The sequence below is a fragment of the Mustela nigripes genome, chromosome 2, assembly GCF_022355385.1.
Source record: "Mustela nigripes isolate SB6536 chromosome 2, MUSNIG.SB6536, whole genome shotgun sequence".
Classification (NCBI taxonomy): Eukaryota; Metazoa; Chordata; class Mammalia; order Carnivora; family Mustelidae; genus Mustela; species Mustela nigripes.
Genome location: NC_081558.1, coordinates 44,549,495 through 44,571,016, shown reverse-complemented (window position 1 = coordinate 44,571,016; position 21,522 = coordinate 44,549,495). Strand labels below are relative to the sequence as shown.

The following is a 21,522-nucleotide window of genomic DNA, read 5'->3' as shown; positions in this document are numbered from 1 at the left end:
GAGTCTTAAAGTGAGAAAGAGACAAATCTTTGGAAAAAGAAAAACAGCAGGATTTCATCATCAGAGACCAAAAGTTTTAGAAAGAACTGAGATTGGAATTAAAAGGGGGAGGACAATGTATGTAACTGTGAATAAAGATATATCATCAGGAATACTATATTAAGTTGCTCTCATTTTTGAAATTCAAGATGGAAAGGCATCTTTGGGGTACTAGCTCTTAGGAAAGAACACTAAAAAAAATTATCTACAAATTTGATAGCTAATCTTATTTCAAACAATTTCACAAGAAGAGAATCAGAAAGGACATAAGAAAGATCCAACAGGGGCGCTTGGGTGGCTCTGGTCATGGTCCCAGCAATTGGGATTCAGCCCCACATATGTCTGCCTGCTAGGCAGGAAGCCAGCTTCTCCCTCACCAACTTCCCCTGCTTCTGTTCCCTATTTTACTGTGTCTCTTTCTGTCAACTAAATAAATAAAATCTTAAAAAAAAAAATCTAACACTTGTTTTCATATAGATACCTAACAAATGAAGCAAGGCTTAGAGAGTTTTCATTGCTTACTAGGATAGAATAAGCTGAGGTATGAAGATCTTCATCTCCCCAACACTGTTTTTCATTAAAGAAATCTAAATCTTTGTACAAATGTCGAGACAATGACTTAATCCTACCTCCAAATTCCAAGGATGTTTCTACAAGAAGAAATATTTGTTTGTTTCCTAATTTAGTACCAGTCCTAAAGAGTAAAATGGTGGCTTTTAACAGATATTTCTAAGGTAACAGGCTAGGAAGCAAAAAGGAGGACGAGGTAAACAATTAAAGGACCTTTATATAAAAAGTTTACTTAGGCCAAGGCTCTTAGATCATGGCCTTCAGCTGTACAACAGTGTCAAGGGACCTGTGATGACCAAAAATGAAATCAGCAATGCATGGCTAAGGTTTCCTGTTCGGCACTTTCTGCAAGAAAGCATCAATTCCTACTGCACTCACACTGCTGCTAGAAGCAGACTCATTCTAAAAGAATGCCAGAATTGGAACAAACCTTAAGATGAAGCAGTCCTAAGTTCTCCATTTTCTAAGGAAGAAACCAAAGTCCAGAACATGTCATTAACATGTCACATGGCCAAGGTCAACAAACAAAGTCAACAGTGGAAATAGGTCTCAAAACCTGGAGTTTTGTACAAAGATTGTACAAACCAATGTCTAGGGCTGTTCTGATTTGTATATTCTGCCCCATTAGTACCTTCAGGACACTTTTAAGACTATGAGTGCCACCTTTATTTCAGAATAATATGATCTCCTTTCCCATAGTCCTCTCCCACCCTCTGTGCACATATCCATATTCATGGGGATATTAAAGAAAACAAACCAGGAGGATACATATCTTTTTCCTACCAAAGTAGAAGCAGCGGATGAATGTAATAGAGAAAGAGTAAGCAGACTATTGTAGTTACTCTTTTAAGAAGGTGAAAAAGTTTTGTTTTGTGATGAATAATTATTCTGATCTCCATTTATGCTTTTGTAAATCAAGTTCATTAGAAAATGATATATATCTATGCTTAGATTCTTTATCTCCTAGTTACCTATGTATGACATGAGAAGTTTAAAAACTAGTTGACTTTATATTTCCCTTATTTCTCAATTTCTACTTTGAAAACTGTGATTTTTAAAAATACAGTTGCTAGGAATGACTCCTACTTTGATATATTTTTCCAAGTATGAAAATTTTAGCCATTTAAAGGATTTGTCCTTTATACTTGCCATAGGACCTAGGAGAAACTATTTGACATTCTGCAGAAATACCAGCTTCTTTTAATTCTCCTAACACTAGCTAACACTCCTAATACTACTGGCACAGGGTATTCTCAGTGTCTCTGAGAATAAATTTTGAGACAGAACTGAGAAGGTTGACAGAAAGGAGTGTGGGGAGAGGAGATGGGTATGGAAGGGAGGTAGGTAATTGGAGAAAAACACCCATAGCTCCAGACATGGGTAAAATTTGTCAAACATGTAGGTGAGAGTGTAAGTGAAAAGCTTACTAAAATACACAAAAATTACTAAAATAATTAATTTCTAATTCCACATATTCTGTATATATAATCCATCACTACAAAAACATGGAATCAAATGATATTACTCAAACATCTCCTTCATTACTCAGTTTATCTGCCACAGTCAGCTCTGAATATACATTTTCAATCATTTCAGAAAACTAAGAGCCAATACCAATTGTGTTACAGATCACATATTTATTAGTAAAAATATTTATTTATTTATTTAAAAGATTTTATTATTTTTTTGACAGAGAGAGATCACAAGTAGATGGAGAGGCAGGCAGAGAGAGAGAGAGAGAGGGAAGCAGGCTCCCTGCTGAGCAGAGAGCCCGATGCGGGACTCAATCCCAGGACCCTGAGATCATGACCTGAGCCGAAGGCAGCAGCTTAACCCACTGAGCCACCCAGGCGCCCAGTAAAAATATTTATTAAATGGAAGACATTTGAATCTCCAAAATGAAAAGTAAACAAAACAACAAAATACTAGTGACAGATTTTGAAAAATGTAAACTAATACATCTTTCTACTTCTTGTTCAACAACTTTAAAATAACACACAATTACTGGAACAAAAACAGACACACAGACCAGTGGAACAGAGTAGAGAGCCCAGATATGGCCTCTCAACGCTATTGTCAAAGCAGGAAAAAATACACATTGGAAAAAAGACAGTCTCTTCAATAAATTGTGCTGGGAAAATTGGACAGCTATGTGTAGAAGAATGAAACTTCTACACTATACACAAAGATAAACTTGAAATGGGTAAAAGACCTCAATGTGAGGCAGGAATCTATCAAAACCCTAGAGGAGAACATAGTCAGTAACCTCTTTACCACTGGGCATAGCAACTTCTAAGACATGTCTCCAAAGGCAAAGGAAACAAAAGCGAGTATGAACTTTTGGGACTTCATCAAGATAAAAAGCTCCTGCACAGCAAAGGAGACTGTCAACAAAACAAAGAGGCAATCCACGGAATGGGAGAAGGTATTCGCAAATGAAACTACAGACAATGGGCTGATATTCAAGATCTACAAAGAACTCCTCAAACTCAACACACACAAAACAGATAAACATGTCAAAAAATGGGCCGAAGATACGAACAAACACTTCTCCAAAGAAGACAATACAAATGGCTAACAGACCCATGAAAAAAATATTCATCATCATTAGCCATCAGGGAGATTCGAATCAAAACCACATTGAGATAACACCTTACACCAGTTAGAATGGCCCAACTCAACAAGACAGTAAAAAACATGTGTTGGAGAAGATGTGGAGAAAGGGAAACCCTCTTATACTGTTGGTGGGAATGCAAGTTGGTGCAGCCACTTTGGAAAACAGTGTGGAGATTCCTTAAGAAATTAAAAAAAGAGCTTCCCAATGACCCTGCAATTGCACTACTGGATATTTACCCCAAAGAAACTGATGTAGTGAAAGGAAGGGCCATCTGTACCCCAAAGTTCATAGCAGCAATGGCCACTGTCCCCAAACTGTGGGAAGAACCAAGATGCCCTTCATTGGACAAATGGGTAAAGAAGATATGGTCCATATATACAATGGAGTATTATGCCTCCATCAGAAAGGATGAATACCCAACTTTTGTATAAACATGGACAGGACTGGAAGTGATTATGCTGAGTGAAATAAGTCAAGCAGAGAGACTTAATTATCATACGGTTTCACTTACTTGTGGGGCATAAAGAATAACACAGAGGCTATTGAGAGATGGAGAAAAGAAGGGAGTTGGAGGAAATTGGAGGGGGAGATGAACCATGAGAGACTGTAGACTCTAAGAAACAAACTGAGGGTTTTGGAGGGGAGGGTGGTGGGAAGTTGGGTGAGCCTGGTGGTGGGTATTTGGGTGGAGCAGTGGATGTGGTGCATAAACAATGAATGCTGGAATATTGAAAAGAAATAAAATAAAATGGAAAAAAAAAAACTACACCATTTACAACAAAGACATGGCAGGGGTGCCTAGTTGGCTCAGTTAAAAGAACATGAAACTCTTGGTCTTGAGACAGTGCTTTTGAGCCCTACATGGAATATAGAGATTACTAAAAAAAAAAATTATAATAAAAACATAAAAAATTAATAAAGACATGGCAATAATCTGTATTTTAAGTCAAATACTTGCTTGTTTTATTTTAAAGCATATTAAATAAATGATGTATTATATGTCATATAATTATTTTTTTCATATGATTTTTTTGTACTATCTTTCAACATTCAGGTCAAGGATGATAATTTTTGTCAAAGTATCTTATCTTTATTTCAGATCACTAACATGTTTATATTCTTCCTCTCACCTATTTTCAATTGGAAAAAGAAAAAGCAGTCCCCATTGAATACTTGCAAAACAGCAAATACACAGGAGTGGTAATCAAATGCAATCCAAACAGCTTTCCAAGGTGCATGCTGCATTAATAACATCACTATCCCCAGTGCATTGATTCCTCTCTAATAGGTGTTCTGTTCTGGGTTCTTATATTTAGTGATACATAGTAAAGATCTAATTCCAAGATGGGCATGACCTATGTTTTCTGACTTCAGCTGCCACTTTCAGGGATGAGAAAATACAAACTTGATACATTTTTATGTCTTCAGATACTACAGAATGGTTGAGAGAGCTCACCCACAGTTGCCTATCCTACAATGCAAATATTTTAAGCCACTGAAAGCTGAACTGAGATTGAGTTTCTTTCTTTCTTCTCCTTCTCCTTCTTCTTTTTTTCCCCTGAATGTTCACTAAATTATTTTGGAGATATTCTTTTTTTTTTTTTTAAGATTTTATTTTATATTTTAAATCAATTTCTACACCCAACATGGAGCTTGAATTTTCAATCCTGAGATCGAGTTGTATGCTTTACCAAGTGGGCCAGCCAGGCATACTACTATAAATTTCTTTATTCAAGTTTATGTATCTTGCTCCTAGTAAGTAGAAGGGACACATTCCTTGTTTTTACTTTTTATAGGCAATTTAACTTCTTGTCTTGTATTCAAATCTTTAATCCTCGTGTGGTAGGCCACTACTGAATTTGGAATGAAGGGACTAAACTTTTAGGAAATATTTATTTTCTAGAGACTAAAAAATAATTTGAAAAAAGATTATTTAGATCAGTAGAATTATTCACTGAAAAGCATTTTCTTTTATTCTACAGATTGCCTTTTTAAAAAATATCCACTATTTCTTCAGTGTTGGTGAAATGTACACATATATTTGTAAAAAAATCTTCAGTTAATGCTACTCTTTGATATATGTCCAAATGAATGAATTGTAAATGAATGCTCTTATGGGCATTATTTGTAACAGCCTAAGAAAGCTGAAACAACTCAAATGTCAATTATCAGAGGAATGGATAGATAAATGTGGTATGCCAACACAATGGAATATTATTTGGCAATTAAAAAAATAATGAAGTACTGATAAATACTGCAACATGGATAAACCTGGAAAACATGATTCTAAGAAGTCAGTTTACATACGAGCTTCTATATAAAATAATCCCATTTATATGAAATATCCAGGAGAATTAAATCCATAGAGACAAAAAATAGATGAGTGCTTTTCTAGGGTTAAGGGAGGGTTTAGAAGAAAGTAGAAGGAACTGCTAACAGGTACTAGGTTTCTTTTGGAGATGATAAATATATTCTAAAATTGATTGTGGTAATGGTCGTACAACTCAATATACTGACAACACTCATCTACATCTTAAATGTGTTAATTATATTGACTATGAATGAATAACTCAGTAAAGCAATTTAATAAATATTTACTCGAGTGAAATAAGTCAAGCAGAGAGACTTAATTATCATTCTTAATTTTCACAATCTCTTCAACAATGCCACACATTCACAGTGGATTTTGTAATAGAAATATCCTTTCAAAATGAGGAAATACATGTATATTTTTATAAAATAAAGATCACTTTTTGAAAATTAAAGAAGGCAGGCATTAAACTCGATTTCTAAGTATCCAGATGACAATCTAAATATCCACCTATTTTCTGAGGACTCTGGGTAAAATAAAGTGGAGGAGACATACATACCCTGTTCATGATAAATGCACCTCTTGGAAAGAAGCTCTGTGTTGTTGTTTATCCTTTACCTTCCTGACTCTTCATACTGACTCTGGATTTTATTACAGGGGTAGCCTTCTGTAAGTTCGAAGCTAAGGTCATGTCCTTTCAGCTCAAATCCAGACTTGAGGCATAAATCTTTCAGAAAAGATCCTTCCACACTTGCATCACAAAGACTCTGACACATGTCACAGTGAAGCAACTTTCATTAAGTTACAGCAATAAATGTACTTTCATTTGATGGACTCTGAAAAATTGCTCTATCTTTCCCTATTCCCATGACAGCTGTCATCATGTCACAAATGGAGGAAAGTTTAAAAAAGAAAGGACTCTCACGTCCCCAACAGTTGTCATGACTAGCAGCAACATAATATGCAATGTTACCAAGGGGAAATAAACACTGTATAGGAAACTAGAGCATGCATAAATTAGAAAAGCCTACATTTCACTTTCATAACTGAAGGATAAAAGAAAAAGAAACAAACAATAGTATCATTCATAAAACTTCAGAATACTTCCTATGGGCTTACCTGTCCTATCTCTAGTATATATCGCAATTCCTAAGATTCTGGAGAAACATCTGTCCTAGTTACAACATTAAAAATTTTTTACTTTACATGTCCTGAAATAACTAACCATAAGACTTGGGTGCCAGGCAAAGATCTACCAGATCGACTTAGAATAGAAAGCAAAAGATTGAAGGCATAAAGCAGTGAAACAGAAAATCAGACACCAACTTTTAACTTGACAGTCTGATAGAAACTGTTGACCTAATATATTTTTCATATTTCAAATACCAATACAGTGAGAAAAAGTTGAGGGGAAGAAAAAAAAAAAAGATGCCCAAGAAAGAATTCCTTAGTTATAAAATTCAATGTGTGCTGAAGAGGGAATTCAAATTGGTCTTTACTCATATTTCTCTCATGTGATACAAACCCAAAACCTGAATGTCATCTTAGAGCTAATTATAAATTTAGAATCTCAATCCTCATTGCATCCCACTAGGTCAGAGTCTGTATTTTCACACATTAATGCTTGAGAAGCACTGTTGACCATTTTCCTACCAGAGACATTATCTACTATTTGAACTCTTGGACCACTAAAATAACATGTTTCTTACTACTAATGGCTATTAAGTAATATTAACATGAGAAAAGAAATGTAATATAACACAATTCATTCTGTATTGCTAAATTAATTAAAAGTTCAACACAACCGATCTCTCATGTGAGAGCTTTGCTAAAGCCTCAATATTGATGTCAGGTTAAGAGATATTCTAAATCAATTGATATTTAAGACTACATCATCTGTGAAAGTCTCTGTGGAAAATGCAACAACCTTGTTAATACTGAGTATAGATCTTTAATGTTAAAATAGTATATCAATTTAATGCTGAGGCATGCTGTAACTCTGTATAGGAAGGCAGTGTTTGTACAAACATGATTACTAAAAGTATAGAGGAGGAAGGGAGAAATAGGTAAAGGGGATTAACAGCATACTTATCATGATAAGCACTGAGTAATGTAGAGAATTATCGAATCATTATATTGCAAAACTGAAAACTAACAGGGTGTGTCAGCTATACTAGAACTTTAAAAAAAAGAAAAAAATTAAATATGTAAAAATGTAATAAAATAAAGAAGGCGGTACTTCTAAACCATTAAAGGCATAGAGCTTGTATTGTGATGGTGGGTAAGGTCATATACTTTGAATTGGCCAGTGTATATAATAGCTGTTTAGGGAAACCACATGCTTACCAAATCCAGTTATGTCAATAGATGATATGCCTGACTATTAACAGTGAAATAAATCCTTGACTGCTCTGTTTAACTGAGGGAGTAGAGTTAGAAAGCCATTGAGCCTGAAGGCTCTGAACATTAACAACCATCCCACTCAGTTTCCTAGGATGAGGTCCAGACCACTTTACTGAAGCTCAGAGCTAGCTTTCTGGTAAAAGGAACTACCACTTTTCTACCTCTGAAAAATATGACATCAGACACCCCCACAATTAGTCACTGCAGAGTTCTCAGCCCTCAAAAATCAGAAAAAAAAAAAAAAAAAAAGACCAAACTGTCATCTACTCCATAAGTGCCTCTAACTGGCTACTTATAAAGCTTAGGTAAGCTCCTGTGTTACCTAAAAGGAAGTTATAAGGGAAAGAGAAGTGAATAGCCTTTGGGAAAGAAATTATAAGGCAGACAGATACTATATATTTTAGTACCAATTTTCTTTTTACACATTAAAATGTAAGAGTCTACTAAGAGTCCCTTTGCACCTAGTTGCTATAATATTTACTTACAAATTATTATTTTTAATACAAACAGCACTCTGCAGTTATAAAACACCTTATTCCAAAAAGCTCAAAATGTTTCTCCAGATATTAATTCAACTCTATTCAAGAACATATCCTAGGGAGGGAGGGATTGCTATACCCATATTGAGGGTATAAACAGGGTTATAAATAGGTTTCAAATTAGTCTGCTTGCTCAACTCAATCTTTTAAAGCAGGTAGAAAGGAAAGCATCTGTGAGGAACCTGTTGGGGAGGTGGAGGTCAGCTTTTCTCTTAGAAGCAAACAGAGGGGGAGAGCTGCCTTGGTAACGTGGTGGCTTAATCACAGATACCTAGTCATAAACGAAGAGTTTGACCCAATCACTCAGCTATTATAGGCCAACCAAATTTGGGTCCACAAAAATATCTGGAAGATTGTTTTATTCACCGACTTCATATGGGTCGTATAGGATCAACTTTAAGAACACAGGACTTGTAACTGGAGCAAAGAGACAAAGGAGCTAAAGGAAGCAGTGGAGACTGTTACAGATCCCAGGGGTTGCCTACAGAACATGCCCTTCCCTCTTCTTCACAGATAGATGCCCAATTAGAATGCATTTAGTTGGATAAGGGAAACAATTTTTTAGTTGTTTTGTTCAGTGCTGTATCCCTATACCGTAAAAGAGGGTGAGGTAAATAGTCGACATTTAATTAATAATTTTTAAAGAATGAATGGATGTAAGACAGCAGTCCTGAAGGTGGACCTAACCGGCTAATTCTGTCAGCCACACAGGTCTGAAAGGAAAACATCTATGCCTAAACATCAAAGCACGTGCTCTTTGTTCCTTTACCAGGTATAACTTCTGAAATATCTTATGTAAAACTGAATAGCATATAGGCTGTGTCTTGAAGTCAAAACAAGCAGAAATGAGATCATCATTTTGTCTCTCAAATGTGATCAAAACGTCTGCAGATTTCCTCTACTTGCTTGATTAGATACATACTCAGTGAGAGTCTACAGAAAGTTAAACAGCAAGAAAGAAAGAAAGAAAGAAAGAAAGAAAGAAAGAAAGAAAGAAAAAGAAAGAGAAGGGAAGGGAAGAGAAGGGAAGGGAAGGAAAAAAAAAAAGAAATGAATTATCTACTTATCCCTTTTAAAGCAGTATAAATTCTGTTGGGCAACTTTAGTGCCAAATAAAAATCAAAGAAAAATACTACATGTTAATAAAACCAATAATTACAATTGTAGTGTATTAAACTAAATTACTGAGGTATAGAAAAATATGTTTATTTATTGAAATCTGTGTGATCTACTTCATCTTTTTATCAGTAAAATATGACTTCTTAAATTTGACCTCTACAAACGGACAACTCATGAGACCTGATATTGTTAAAAACAAGTTTTACAGGAATCCCAGTATGCTTTGTTCTGTTCTTTTAAATTCCTCCCTGAAAGTACATAGAATGCATTGTTAATGTACTTTTCATCTTGTAGGTAGGCTACATGCTACCTCATGCTGTAAAAGCCCATGGTTTCTCCCCCATCACTGAGTAGTTTTCAAATATCTTTTAACAGAGGATGCAAACTGCATGAGTATGGATCAGATGGCTTTGTTTTGGCTTCCAACATTTAAAAATTAATAACATTTAAAGTTTTGGACATGTGGAAACACTAGACTCACAATCCTATGTAACAATAGTACGTAGGAGGAACACTTACATGCTATTCTGACATGACCCTGTGGATTACTTATTTTCTGACCCGTGGTCTACTTCATTCATTCATGTTTTCAGTCTGGCTTCTACAGGCCTTTGTTTTTTGATTCTCTGGCTCTCAGAGTTCCTACATCATGAAATGTGCATAAAATCTGAAGAGAAACTCAAGAGTCAGTCTCTTGTCAGGGAAAGAGCACCATATGGAGCTCTGGAAACACTAGGCTCCATTCCTAGTCATACTACCAGACCACCATTTTATCTTGGGTAAGTATCCAAGCCCATTAGAAGAGAGACAGACGAGGCAATCTGTAGATAACTTCAGACTGGAAATCCCATGATTTCCAGTCCCTATCTCCTTGTTTGCTAGGCTGGCCATCCTTGAACATACAGGAAATAACCTATGGCAGTGTCACTTGCATGAGACACAGTCTGCCATATTCAACAATGAGTTCTAGAAGTGCTTATCAAAAAAAAATAATAAATAAAATCAATAAAATAAATTAAAAAATAAAAAAACATCTCAGCCTTGTCCTAAGCAATTATATCTATAAAATGTATTTTATTTATAAATTACATATTTTTCCATTAACACATTCATTAAAAAACCTACCTAGATATTGCCTAAAGTTATCACATATTCCACCAAAGGTATCTGCTTCACAATTTTAGAAAAACTCCCACGTGAAGTCCAAATTTTATTAAAAGTTACTTTTATAGAATTATCAGAACCTTCACCAGACTTCCAAATACGTTCCTAGTTCTACCTTCCAGAATACTTTGAGACTGAAAAGTGTCATATACTTGAAAATGTTTCTCAGGTGAAATATTTTACTCTATCACTTTACATAAACATCTTGACTATCATTTACAAGATATGAAAATGATCTGGAAAAAAAATACCACTAAAACCATGTTAATCATTCAACCAGCTCTTGATGAACAAAAATTTTCACCAAGATTTTAGCTTAGATGTATACACAGACACAAACATCAGTTAGCCTGAGAACTGTTTTTCTCCTCATAATTTAAGTAAGAAGGTTTAACCGTAAAGTCATTTTTCAAGTTTCACATCTCTTAAATGTACTCACATGCCACAAAAGGTACTTTCAACAAGAAATATAATACTACAAGAGAGGTTAACAACAGCAATCAACTAATACCCTTGTGGATTCCTGCTGGGAGAGGTGGAGGGGGACTCCAGGGAAGGACCGTGTCAGTCTAAATCTGCTGCTATTCTTCTCCATGAACAACAGCCAGACAGCTGGATGGGAGGAAGAGTCACGCACCTTAAATTACCAGATTCACACTTAGCACACACATCATAAAGATGCCAGAGACCATGTTTGAACACATAATTTGTTCTCTTCTGGGAGATGGTGGTTGTTTCCTCCTCTGGTGTCAGGCATGATGCCTGTGTGTGAGCAACTCTACCAGTCTGAAAGATATACAAATGCACTGAATTCTCAGTTGTGCGTTCTTGCACACGACTGTGTGCAATTAGTGTCATGACTCATTTAGAGGATCATGTGTAGTAGATAAAGGAATTTATCTGAATGTTTGGGAGACCTAAATATATTAATCTCAACACCATACTCAGTTGAAGAGAATTGAAAGGAAATGATTTTAAGAAGTCATTCAGTATTGTGTAGTATTACAACCAATAAAAATAATTTTAAATTGACCTCTTGAGCTGTCAAAGGATTTAATAAAACTAACCTCCTGGGACTCAGGCGTCTACCCCATGTCCTGTGACAATTTAGGATAACACATATAAACGGTGTGTGGGTATGTCTTGGGAGGGGAGATCATAAACACAGACATTGGGAGAAGGATCCAGACAATTCACTCCCAAGTACATATACAGCTACACAATTTGCATATACACTTGTGTACCAATATCTACCATAGTAAACACAATATCCAAAATAACTACTGCAAAAACCTTCATTGAAATAAGACAGTCTACCTCTGGTACCATAACAATCACTACATTTAAGATAATTATATTTTTAAAGCTTGTCAGGGCAGTACATTTAAGTTCCAAGAGTATTCCTTTTTCTCTGTATCTCATCATTGATGTAAATTTCTTAAAAATCTGCACAGTAACTTAACAATACCTATGCCAACTATTTTGGAATTAGTCCCAGTGTCCTTAAACTCAATATGTTTCCTCCCTCACACCATTTTCCTCTGTAGGAAAGCCACATCTCTTTCAACTACAATATACTCATTCCTCCACTTCCTTATTTACATTTTTTTTTTCCAGGGCACTTACATTTCTATCCCTTGATATAGGGTTTCCTTCTGGCGAGACTTAAATCTGTCTCCTTTAGTCCCCTTTGCCAACTGCCTGGCACAGGCGGCGTCTCTAAATTCTGTCATATCCTCAGAATCTGTAGCCCTGCATTTTATATCTAACCATAGAAATACTTTATTCCTTTGCAGTTCTTTCTGAATAGCTCCTCTCAGTATTAAATCATCCTGTTCCTTCCTTGAAACAACAGAGAGATTTCATGCTAATATGCAGAAGGACATTTGTTCCTACTTTGGAATATAAGTGAAGACATGCGAAACCATGTACAAAACCCAGAGCCATGTCTAAATCCAATTTACAACTCTACCTTTTTAACTACACAATAAAACAGTCTGAAAAACCATTGGAGCTATTAACTAAGTGATACTGAACTGAACATCTCAAGTCATCAGAAGCACTGGTTTAAATCCAAAAGCAGAGCCCCTGGAGCTGCCTGGTAACTTTATAATCAAGGGTTTGAAAGCCACAAATTATCAAACCTATCTGTCACCATTATATTTTTTGCATAGAAATAGTCCATAAGTACAAATCATTTTGGTCATGGAAGGATGCACGACTATAAAATAGAGGAATTGTGTCACGTTACTGATTCTACTTACAACACGGCCTGCTGCCTGAAAAGCCAGGCTATCTACCCAATATTATGAGATTTGGAAAATTAATTTTATACTCTGCATGGATCACATCAAATATAGTCTACAAGCTCAATAAGGAATAACATTAATATTCAAACTTGAGAGTAGGAAGCCACATATACAGGGATTTCCTAATGGTAAAATTTGAGCGAAAAATTAATATTCTAACTTCCATTTAAAAGCTGCCTTAACACTACTCTGCTCTGGAATAAGAAGTGGAGCCAATCCAAGCTATTACTGTTCTCAAATGGGCACTTACCACCCATCTACAAGTATACTAGTTGTTAAAAATAGAGATAAATATTGTCCACTATTAGGAAGGATATTAGTCTGTAATTATTCTGTGCCATTCTGGTTATCCGGCCAATGCGAATTTTTATTTCATTTAACAATGAAAGAAGCAAAAAACACTGCCATCCTAGTACTAACAAATACCAATTCTGAAATTAATTTAGCTGTTTCTAGTATTTGTAGTAAAGACACATAAAGGGAATTTACTCACAATTTGGTTTGAGCACATCAAGAAGCCCAAGACTCATCAGTAGTGAGATTAGTAAATTCGTAGTTTGTAGTTTTTAACTGAGTCTTCACTCGCAATAAATAGTCTGAGATCACAGAAAGAGCCCCACAAATAACATTTTCCATAATTTTTTTTTATCTGACTTAAATTCCACAAGGTCGGCCACTGCTTTATGGTGTCAGGAATATACAGTTGATCCTTGAACAGGATTCATCTACATAGGTCCCCTTATTGGTGTTTTTATTTTATTTTTTTATAAATATAGTCCTGTAAATGTACTTCTCTTCCTCATGATTTTCTTTTCTCTAGCTAACTTTATTTTAAGAATACAGTATATAGGGGCACCTGGGTGGCTCAGCTGGTTAAGAGTCTGCCTTCAGCTCAGGTCATGATCCCAAGGTCCTGGGATCAAGCCCTGTATCTGGCTCTCTGCTTATTGGGAGGGCCAGCCTCTCCCCCTCCCCCTGCTTCTCCCTCTTTCCCTGCCTCTCTACCCACTGCCTGCTGTTTCTCCTGCTTGTGCTCATTCTCTTGTTCTGTCAAATAAGTAAATAAAATCTTAAAACAAACAAAGAATACAGTATATAATACATACATATGTTAATCAACTATTTTTATTATCAATAAGGCTTCTGGTCAACAATAAGCTATTGGAAGTTCAGTTTTGGGGGAGTCCAAAGTTTGTGTAATTTTCAACTGTGCAGGGACATATAACATGCCAAATATGTGTCAATCAACTGTTCATGTTATCTTGTAACGCTTCTGGTCAACATTAGGCTATTGGTAATTAAGTTTTTGGGGTGTCAAAAGTTATACAAAGATTTTTGACTGTGCAGGGGATCAGAGCCCCTAACACCTTCATTGTTCAAAGGTCAACTCTATTTCTTTGGTACATCTTTTTTTTTTTTTTAATCAAGCTCTTTAGTTCTTTAGCACCTACTACATTGAAGTGTACACTCAGTTGTGAAATTGTTTTTGTTTTAATTTTAAAGTAAATATTGTTAGCTTAACACACTTGGATAAGTCCTGTTTAATCACCTCAAATCTATAAGACAAGATATTCTCTTACTTTAGAAATTAATATGAACAATCTAGACACACATATATTCATATCTATAACTTTCAGGTCCCTTCTGCAAAATCATGTCTAGGATTAAAATTTAATACACAACAGAGCATGACATCATTATATACCTTATTTACACCTTGATGATCTCTCAGAAGAGAAGGAGGTAAACAAACAGATCAAAAGAACAGGCATTCCCAACTTCGTTTCTTTTTGATTTTATAACAACTCACTAATAAAAATGGGGGAGAGGGAACAGGGGACAAGGGTAAAAAGGGAGGGAATAGGGATAAAGAGAAAGAAGAAGAAAGGAAGGGACTAGGGAAAGGAAAGAGAAAGCAAAGAGAAAGGAAGAAAAGAAGAATCCTAGTAATATTTTGCATCAGATGACATTTAAATCGCATTTCACTCAGTCCCTGGACAATTCGAAGGGCTTTTCAGGAGTGAGTGAGAGATTAAACTGAAGTGTCATAGGATCACAGACTTCCTAACCTAGAAAGTATCTTAGAAATCATATCTAGTTTTACAGGGAAATGCTGAGGCACAGAGAGGTAAAGTGGCTTGTTAGAACTTGCACAGCAATTTGAAAGAACTTAACTCAAGCTTCTACAGTTATTGATAATCCATTGAGTAGATTCTTTGACAATGCATAATAGACAAGGCTTGCTAACATTTAAAATCTGCCCAAATTTTCAGGGCTATTAAATTCATTTTTTGTTCCATCATATTCACTTGGAAGTTATTTTAGAGGTAGTTCACAGAGCTTCAACCTGCACCTCACATTTGCTAACCCAACCTGTCCCAGAGGGCTGGAGTGCAGTTTGTGAGCAAGGAGAACCTGCTTACAACTGCTTCTGAGGATGCTGTGAAGTCCTCTTTGCGCTTAGCTGTGTCCCCTCTGGGTACAGACAAAACATTTGCCAAGTGCTCACAGCACACACTGCCAGGGGCTTTACTTTCTACTCATGTGCCCCCTGTCAGGATTCCTTCCACTTTGTTCAACCTCAGCACCTTCTTGATCCTGAGGGGTTCCTGTAGTCAGAGTAGCACAGAAACTGTCTACCAGGCATGTTGGGTGGATTTCTACGCACGCAAACATACACAGAGACATACGATCCTTACATATTAAATGTAAGACTTTTCCTTTATTACTTACAACATTTTTACATTTATTTTGAAGACCAATTAAATCACCAGAGCTTTAAAATCACCTCTTACAAGGCATATTTAACACCCATCTGACTTCCCCATCTGTCAAACGACCAGACCCTAGACTAACCTGTGAAACATCCAATCCCCTTTTCTACAGATGAAGCACAATTAGGGAGTGAGTGTCCCAATTTTTAGAAAATAATCAAAACATTTCTAAAGTAACAGAAGCACACTATAAATCTTGCTAAATCTCCTACAGCTCTGTGGTGAACAGCCACAAAAAATGTTTAATATCATAGGCTGTGAAATTTCTAAATGTTTGAATGGAAAATAAAAATCAAACTTAATTACTTTAGGAAAATACTTCTCTACAAATGGCAAAAATTCCCACCCGACCACACACACACACACACACACACATCAGGACTACTTTCTCATAATTTTAAACAAGGCAGCATCTTTGCAAGATCATATCCTTGCACTAGTTAGAAAAACACCAACAATTTTTGTTTTTCTAAAAAAGAGCCGAGGCTTCCTCAGTAACTATCGCCTGCAAAAGTCAGCTCGGTTTCAGAAGCATGATGCCATTCTTTTGTTTAGAGGAACTGTAACCATCAAAACCACTTGCGTACATTTCAGATTTGAGTGATTCACATCCTTCAACACACTTGTTTTTGGTTTTTGTTTCTTTTTTTCCCCCCAGAAAACAGACTTCTCTGCAAGGACAGCCTTGGGACTGTTCGCTACCCAGAGGTTAACACAGCCATTCTCCTTTTGCTCCATCTGGCCAGATGTTAAGCTTTCTTTATTGGCTTGTTACCTTTTCCCTCCAAACCTCAAGCCCTCAAAACTCCTGTGCTCCTGTAGACAATCAACTATTTTGAGTCCTTTCTCCCTTGTATCATTCCTTTCAACCAAACCTAATGAGAACAAACTCTGCCTCCACCAGTGAGACACTTTCATACTTCACAGCCTGTGGTTTTTCTCTGCTCTGAGAACTTACTGTCTATTCAGGAAAATTGTATTTCCACTCTGGAAATTACAGGATCCTCTGGCTCCATGGTCTCAAGATCATTGAGGGCACTTTGATACCCCTTTTCAGGTATGAATGATGTCAAGTTCATTTTGGCCCATACCAGCTCTGGCCATTGGTTCAAGCTCAAGCCTCTTATATTCAAATTCTATTCTTACAACAGCTCAATTGTTCTATGTTCGATCCAGGAAGAAAAGTGTGATTTATATTTAGGTTAGGGAAACCCAGACAACAAAATTCACATATCCCTTTCCTTAGTGATAACAATCTTTAATTTCACTAAACCATTGATCATTTGAGAGACACCATGCAAACATTATCAACAATATTAATTTCTAATATCATTTTCATGACCAATTCATCTTGCATGGATAACAAATATTAATTTGATAGACTATTTGAAGACACATGAAGGATAAATGAACTCAGATTTGAAAATCTTTTTTTTTTTTTTTTTGGTTTTTAATTAACATTACTTCATAAACAGTGGCACATTCAAAAGCAAAACTGAGCTAAAGAATAGATTCTTATTTTGAAACACTGAACCTCAGCATGAAAAAGGAGATACGCAATTTATATGTGTAAATATTCCTAATATATTACTCCCACTCCCCACCCCTGGCAAAGTTTCTAAACAGCATGCAACTGAAAAACAGGAGAAACTTTCCTGTTTCTGCCTTTCTTAGTGGCAGCAGAGAGCCGCAAAATAAAGTATCTTAAACAAATTCTGGAAATAATGACACACTCTTCTCTTATACAGAAGTGCGTGTCAGATGATCTCTTTACGTATACATTACTTTTACTTACATTTTTCTTGCAATAGCCAGAGATCCAGAAGATAAACATATGCTCTCACCATCCTGAGCACCACAGACAATACAGTCATGCTTCCAAATTAAAAATAAAACCAAATCTTTTTAACTTCTATAAAAGCATTCTGAAAGGTCTCTTATTTTCCTCTATGAATAAATTATAAAAGAGATCTGACAGAAACAGCAAGCTCTAAACAGATTACACTCTGTCTCACCAGCTTGATTCAACAAAGAGCGATGGAATAGAAAATCAAATGCAGCTTGCAAAGTCACATTCACACGGAGCTGTAGGGAGAAAGAGGGGGAAAAACCTGATACTTACAGACTGTAAAGTAAAATGTCCCAGTTTCGCTTTACATGTTACAGCAAATCAAACAGAGATTTCAGCTCTCAGCAAGTCCCTGCTTCCACTACACTGATCATCCACGCAGAACAGGCCCTTATGGATTGCTTAGGCAGCTGGGAGATAATGGGACCATATTCTCAGCTGGGACTAGAGATGCTGAACTGCTCTCCGCTGCGTGCTGCATGGCTCTCAGCCAGCATTAATCAAGGAGGACCCAGCTTCGTGGCTGTGTTCCCCAAAGGATCGACATAATTAGCGCATGAATCAAAGACGCACACTGGGAGAATCACACACATCTCTAACTGGCTCTGCTCACATTGAACCTGATTAGGAAATCAAGTTGGTTCCCCGATCAAATGTGTTCAACCTTTCAAAAATAGAGAGACTCACACAGCTGTTTATAGATTTCAAGGGAGGGGTAGAGATTAAGGTTTCTTTCCCAATGGGCAATTTATGTAATTCCTCAACTATAGAACATAATTACACTGATTGTTTGGTACATATGGTGGATTTGTCCTGTGATTTGATTTGTCTGTTAGGGTTTTTTTGTTCTGTTTTGTTTTGTTGTTGGTTTTGTTTTTTCTTGTTTATTTGTTTGTTTGTTTTTGTTTCTGGTATTTTTTCCTGCTCCCAGGAAGGTTACAGGCTGCAGCCTCATTTCCCCTGTGGAGTTTCTGAGACATGCAATTGTAGATCCTTTGCAGGTCTAGACTTTGGGGAGACTAGATGGACTAAAGATGGTTTCTATGGGCACATTTTATGTCCCCAAAGATATGCATCTTCTTGAATTCTGGCCATCCAGCTTAGTCAAAACAGGGTCTAGCATAGTACTTGGGACACCAAGTATTCTAAAAGGAACTGCAATGCTGACTGTGCTTCCATACCTGAAAGAGTGCTCATCACTTGTCCACAGGGTGATGCACTCAAGAGCTGCCTAGCAGCTGCCTGTAGACAGGCTGGGTTTGGCAAAGAAGATATTTTAGTATTTGAATGTGAACTTTTTTTAAAAAAGATATTTATTTGACAGAGAGAGAAAGAGAGAGAGAGAGCACAACCAGGGGAATCAGCGGAGGGAAAAGGAGAAGCAGGCTCCCCGCTGAGCAGTGACCCCATGTGGGACTCAGTCCCAGGACCCTGGGATCATGACTGGAGCTGAACACAGATGCTCAAATGACTGAGCCACCCAGGTGCCCTGAAGATGAACACGTTCAAACAGAACACCAAAAATGGTACTGCTACACTTTTGCCCAGAAATGCCACCTGCTAGACCCTGCAGTTCTTCTTTAATGTAAATTTGACCTCAGTTAAGCAAATCTGAGTTAGGGATGTAAAACATTCCATGTGAGAGAAAGGAGCCTGATCTCTTGTGTCACTCATTAAAACGCTGTAATCAAGGCACCTATGAGGTAATTTAAAGTGCTAAACACACACAGCGACTAGAAGTTAATGAGCCTGTGTGATAAAGGGGCTAGGGGGATTCAGGGAGCCAGAAAACCTAAGCTGTAATTCTCACCTTAGGACACTTTGCCTTTCTGAGCCTCAGTTTTCTTATCTGTGTAATAGGGCTTGGTCCAGACCTTTGAGGGCTCTCACAGGTGTAACATTCTATTTGTTCTAGAAATAGAAAGTAGAACTCCACTAGATTACACTTCTAACAGTAACCAGAATAATGGGAATAAAATAAAGGTATACTTAAACAAACAAACAAAACAACAAAAACAAAAAACCTGTCCCAAAGGCAGGAGCTTCCATTACCTTTCTGGGTCCCATGATAAGTTGGCTAATAAGCAGCAGTTTTAGAGAACGGAAGGCATCCTGATTATGAAGTGTAAGTAAATTATAAATGTGTGAAAGAAAAAAAAAAGGCTGTTCAGAAAATTATTTTATCTAATTCTATACTAATTATGTCTATCTGTCAGTAAAACTGGATGAAAAGCTGAAAGTCCAGGTAGATGTTTGTCTTCATGAGCCAAATGCCAGAGTACAACACTTTGTAGGGGAGTCTTTTTATATTTAATTGAATTACTCCCTCTTTCTTATGTTCCTACTATTTGAAAGTAAAGAAAGGTATGGCTTCTCTTCACATTGTCCGTTACCTCACTTTTGTGAAAAATGTGTATCAACAAGGTCAAAATAACCCAAGCCATCCTAGGGTTTTGGTACTGGCCATAGGGAAAAAACAGGAAATTGATACTTTTATAATCCCTTACTCAAGAACCAGAAAAGTAACTCACTCCAATGACAGAGGATCTCGTGGAAAATGCATCCTGCCAGAACTTTTCATGTCCATTACCAACTCAGTTATTCCAAATCAGATCCAAGGCCTCAAGGTGATTCACTGTCAATAGTTAATAGCAATAAAACAAAGTGGAGGATGATGAAACAGTATAATTACACTTTTCAAAAATTTTACTCAACTTTAGAGTAATTTTTTGTTGGTTCAACATGGTTCGTAAGTATTTTCAATCCAATTTCTCTAAGATAATCTGTTTCCTTATTTCCTTGGGTATTGTTGCAATTCGGCATAAGTTGTAAAATGACTGGCATAAATTTCATGTTTGTTATTTTTATCTGGCTCATTATTATTGAGACTTTAGCACGTCTACTTCACGCAGCTCATGTGAGGTGCTGACAAAAATAGGTTAATTAAATAGCAATTGTGCATCTCAGTCATATTAGCAAACATATTGCTGAAGTAAATGAAAAAAGGAGCAAATTAAAACACTAATGTGTTTATTCAGTGGTACAGTTGAAATAAATAGTTTAATTGGTTTTAAGTTCTATTCAATCCCTGTTTGGCTGGTAATTACTTTGATTCATCTTTGATTATGATATGTAATAGATTCACTTTGACATCATGTGATTTGCACTTGTTTCTAATGGTAGGTGATAATTACTAACTAAAAATTTCTGACTTCCATCAATTCTTCATACATTTCTCCCCTGAGACATACCATTTAAAATATGAAGTGGTTTATAATAAAAGCCTAAATCTGGAAAATGTCTGGTATTTTTTTTTTCCCTTTAAGGTCAAAGCCAACATTAATGTCAAAATAAATATAGCAAAGAGGAAGAGAAAAAGAAAAATGATTAGCAACTATAAACAAAAGAAACTGTCTTCACAGAGATAGTATAACCTGATCTATTACCTCACAATGTATTTCAGAAGCCAAAATATATACAGAGATTGTTTTAGACTTTGCATAGAAATAGTAAGAAACTGCATCTCTTTGGGACTCTGAGGAGTCTGCAATTTTAACAACACTCTTGTCAAGGCTAATAAGAACCTGGGGAATGGGGCTCCTGAGGTCTCTTTCTGGCCATAATACAAGATTCAGCAAGTTAAACACAGCTCTGAGCCTCAGCAAATCTAGGGGCAAAATGAAAGTTATGGCAATAATTTCCCGACAGGTTGAAACTTAATCAATATTTTTTAATGTTTTGGAATCTTCAACAGTAAGTCACCTGATAGGCATACAACTGCTCATTGTTTCTTCTAGAAAGTGATCTTATTTCCTATTCCTTGCCTCA

The 21,522-nt window shown here is 36.3% G+C and overlaps 1 protein-coding gene across 7 annotated transcripts in view; it reads right to left on the bottom strand.

Annotated features, from left to right (window-relative positions):
• Window positions 1-21,522, bottom strand: part of LOC132011507 (contactin-4) — a 941,143-nt gene that overhangs the window by 548,275 nt on the left and 371,346 nt on the right. The window contains exon 1 of one of the 7 annotated variants that reach the window (XM_059390192.1): window positions 17,968-18,062. The exons of the other annotated variants lie outside the window; for them this stretch is intronic. The gene's annotated coding sequence lies outside the window, so the exon portion shown is untranslated. Of the gene's footprint in view, window positions 1-17,967; window positions 18,063-21,522 lie in introns of those variants that run through there. 7 annotated transcript variants of the gene reach the window in all.